Source organism: Elephantulus edwardii, unplaced genomic scaffold (assembly GCF_000299155.1).
Source record: "Elephantulus edwardii isolate Elephantulus edwardi_28Jun2011 unplaced genomic scaffold, EleEdw1.0 scaffold00246, whole genome shotgun sequence".
In the NCBI taxonomy this organism is placed as follows: domain Eukaryota; kingdom Metazoa; phylum Chordata; class Mammalia; order Macroscelidea; family Macroscelididae; genus Elephantulus; species Elephantulus edwardii.
In genome coordinates, this window is record NW_006399996.1 from 1,419,282 (window position 1) to 1,423,698 (window position 4,417).

Here is a 4,417-nt window from a genome sequence, read left to right on the forward strand (position 1 = left end):
ACACACAAATAATAAAATAACACTTAAAAAATTAAACAAGCAAATACAAATCTAAAAAGGAGTAAAAAGTGAGGAGGAAAAAAGGGGGGGAAGAACTTTTGTGAGAAACAGTGGGGCACCTAACTGGTGCTCTTTCTACTGCTTTGATGGGTAGAGGCAGGGCGTCTAGTTTAGGACAATGTGTCTCCCATTCCAGCAGAAGTCTGGAGTTAGGGCATCCATTTAGATTGGAGTTTCTGCTCATTTGAAAAGTGGCTGTGGTCTCAAGATGTAAGTAAAGACTGAGGTTTTCTGTAAGTAAACTGCCTCTTTGTGGGTAATTATTAGGTCTGACTGCAGGAGAAAGAAAAATGTAGTATGATGGATTATGCCTAATTATTGTAGTGTTTGCATGGGAAGCAGGAGTAGTGTACACTTCCTAAATAGCATGCTTCTGGAAACTCTACGAACTTTAATAAACGACAATAGTTATCGAAAGGTTTCAGGCCTTTTGTTCTTTATGAGTCATGCTTGACTAGACAGCAGTCAACAACAAACCACCTCTTCTAGTCTGGGAAGTGAGAAGGATCAGGGCCCTCAACCTGGGGGAGTTTCTGCAGACGTCACAGGAGCATAGGGCAGTAGGCCTCATTAGGGATCAGTCCTCACCAGTCTTGAATTTAGGTAGAGGGTACCAAGGGAGAGGTTAGTGTGACGGAACAGTCATTGCCAATCTGAGATGCCCAAGGATGGCGCACTCCACAGAGGGCGTGCTGCCCAAAGGTGACTGACGTGTGGTAAGTAAGGTAGACCCAAAATGCCCAGTCAGAAGTGAAGCCCCACTAATGCAGTGGCTGGCTTCAGTCACGGCACCACAGAGACCAGTGACTTTTAAAAGGCTTGCAACTCCTGTGTCAGATACAAAATAATACAGGCCTGGCCTCAGGCAAGCTGGGATAAGCTGGGAGAGCACTATCAGCCACCTGGGGGGTGATGAGGAAGTCACTTTCATGATTCCTGGAAGGGTATGAGAAACAAGGTGGGAAAGTGCAATTTTCTTGTCATCAGACAGCTGCTGGTATGGTCAATGCTGCAGTCTTGCATTCGGAGACTGTGCTCAAAATGGCCACACTGATATATTTCTGTGCCGTCAATCTCCTTACTCTATATTTTTAATCTTTCTTCCTTTCGTCCATATTTAGAGTATTTCTTTACCTTTTCCTTTTCACCTGGGGGTTCCAGAGTCTTCCTCCATACCTGCTATTTTTGTTTTCTGGTATCTTTGGTGAAGAGGGTGAAGGGCTCCTGTCTGCCATCTTACCCAGAAGTCAGATATTCTTCCTTTTTAATTGCTTATTTTCTTATTATTAACTTGTAAAAACTCGTGGTTGCTGTGATGCTGAAGCCTGTGACAGTGATGTGCCAATCGTGGTAATGGGAACCCATGGTGGACAGTGTTGGCTAGAGCTTCCCGACTATATCAAGCCTGGAAGCAGGAGCGGCATCCACTTCCAAATGGCTTGCCTCCGGAAACTCTATGTACGAACAGTGTTCAGGCTGTTTGTTCATAGGTTCGCTATGAGTCATCTACGACTCGACGGCATTAAACAACAACAACAAACAAAAATTATTTATCTTTATAAAAGCCCTTTGTCAAATATAAGTACTGTGAATATTTTCAGTGGATTGCTTTGCTTCCATTTTATTTCTATTGTCTTATAAGGAACAGAAGGGTATTTTTCTTTTTATGAAGTCAAATTTATCCATTTTCCCCCCATTATGATTGATTCTTAAAAATTATAGTTTGTTATTTGCCTACACAAAGTTGTTGTTGTTGTTAGGTGCCGTCACGTCACCTGTGACTTATAGCAACCTGATGTACAACAGCCCTAAACCCTGCTTTATCCTGTGTCAATCTGACTGTCTCTGACACGCCCACCCCCATACTGAATCAGTTCATCTCATCAAGGGTCTTCCTCTCCTGCACTGTCCCTCCCCCCTCCCAAGCTTGACATTCCTCTCCAACAGGACTGGTCCCTCCTTAGAAACATGTCCAAAGTATGTCAGACTAAACTTCAGAATCCTTGCCTCCAAGGAACAGCCTGCTATCACCCTCTCTAGGGTGAATGTTCTCCTAGCAGTCCATGGTATATTCAATAGTCTTCTCTGGCATCAATTCTCCTTTTATCATCCTTAGTCATTGTCTAGCTTTCTTGATGCACAAGAAGTAATTGCAAAGACCATGGCCTGGATCAGGTGCACCTTGCACAAAGTTACAAAGGTATTTTTCTAGCTTGTTTATAGATTCAATTTTTATTGGACTGGTGAATGACTGGTCTATGACTGGTGAAGTGAATTTTTTTCATAGATATAATTGTTTCACTAACATTTATTTAAAGGCTCCCCCTCCTCCATTTAATTAACTTGGGCATCTCTGTAAAAAACTGTGAGTCCTTTGATCCTGTGATACATAGCAATGGGTCTAGTTGACTGCCCAAAACAGTTTTGTGTGTTGGAATCCACCGGTTCTGGTCCTGGAGCCACAGCTGCCACTACCACTGTGCTTGATAATTTACAATGTCAGGCTTTGAGAATCTCAACACAGATCTCTACAAGTTAGAACATTGATGATGAGTCACAACAGTCCTGTGACTGATTATGGAGAAAGTGGAGGCTATGCAAACAGTGGGGTAGCTATGACTACTCACAACAAGGCCAGTTTGTAGCTCCAGACACAATGTAGCCACAGCAGCCATATGCTGGGCAGGTTTACCAGCCAACTCAGGCATGTACCCCGAGCACACCTCAGTGATTCTATGGAAACAACTTTGAGGAGGAAGAGTTTTTTGAAGAGTTAGGTATCAATTCTGATTGCATCTAGCAAAAAAAACACTTACAGCATTGTGTCCATTGAAAGCTGGCAGCATCATGAATGAGACTGATTTGGCAGGACCAATGGGTTTTTTGCCTTTCTTTGGAGCCACTTTGTTTCTGCCTGCAAACTCCAGTTTGGCTATGTACATGGGATTGGTGCAACTGGACATCTAAGAATGTTATGCTTATTAAACTTTTTTAAATTTATTTTTTTATTCTTTTTTTAAAAAATTATTATTAATTTCAATGAAAATTTACAGAGACTTTGGGTTTCCATTTATTCATTGCTGCACTTTTCTCCCCTCCCAACCCTCCCTCCTAGTACACTATCCTCTTGAAAAAGTAAAAGAAAAAGTCTTTCATTGTTTTATAAAACCTCCCCCAGCTCCACTCCACTATGCAGCCTTCGCTCTGGACTCTTGTCATAACAAAAATCCCTAATAATATTCCCTCTTAAACAGTTTTCTCCCTCATCTGTTTCAATGCAGTATACATTATTGAACCCATCTTTCTCAGTCTCCTCCCAACCCCGAGGTTAGTCCTGCTTTACAACAGTGGCACCATGCAGTATTTGTCCTTTTGTGACTGAGATACTTCACTCAGCATAATGTCCTTCAGAGTCACCCATTTTTAATAATATTGTATGAGTTCTCTGTTTTTCAATGCAGCGTAGCATTCCATTGTGTGAATATACCACAGCTTCTCTATCCATTTGTTTGTTGATGGGCACTTAGGTTGTTTCCAACTCTTTACTATTGTGCACAAAGCTGCAATAACCATGGGTGTGCATATATCTGCTTGGATGTCAGTTATGGTCTCTTTGGGGTATATTCCCAGTAGTGGAATTGCTGGGTCAAATGGTATCTCTATTTGCAACTTTTTGAGAAAGCGCCATACCGCCTTCCACAGTGGTTGTACCATGTTTATTAAACTTAATGAGAATGAGAGGTGTTTCATTTGGGTGTGTGGCAAGTGTCCGTGGATACTGTCTTCTTCCCATGATCCTGCTTTCCAGCTTTGCAGTAATAATTTCTTTTCAAGGAATGGCAGGAATCATTCTCACTGCTGGAATTACTGGACAGGATAGTTTTTCTTCTTCCAAAATTGTTATTTCTGCATTAGCCATGGAAGCACAACAATTTGTAGTAGCATAGCTTTGTGCTTTGTTGTGTGGATATTTGCCCTAATTTCTGTCTTTTGAACTGAATTTATCATGGATATGGACGTCAGTGGGCCAAATACACAAAAAGTATCTTGAACTCTAAAATTGAACGAGCAATCTTCTACACCACTGCTCTCATGCAGATTCAACATTTTACCTTCAGAGCGATGGAAGTAAACATGTATCCTTTGTTCATTTTTATGGAACTTTTGAAGACTTTACTGGGTTTACCTGCAGTGTGACTAGTTTTAAGTGTCCATGCTTATATGAAGAAGGTGTACTATTTCTGCGTATACAAAGAAGGTGTGCTATTTCTTTCCTATTTCTGCTGCCTTTAGAAAAATAGTTTTCTGCCCCTTGTAAATAACGTTATATTTTTGATAGCTTTTTATTGACTCTGAT

The 4,417-nt window shown here is 41.2% G+C and overlaps 1 pseudogene; it reads left to right on the plus strand.

The window, feature by feature from the left end:
• The first annotated feature begins 2,556 nt into the window (after positions 1-2,556).
• On the plus strand, positions 2,557-4,054 carry LOC102843622 (annotated as a pseudogene).
• The last annotated feature ends 363 nt before the right edge of the window (positions 4,055-4,417 follow it).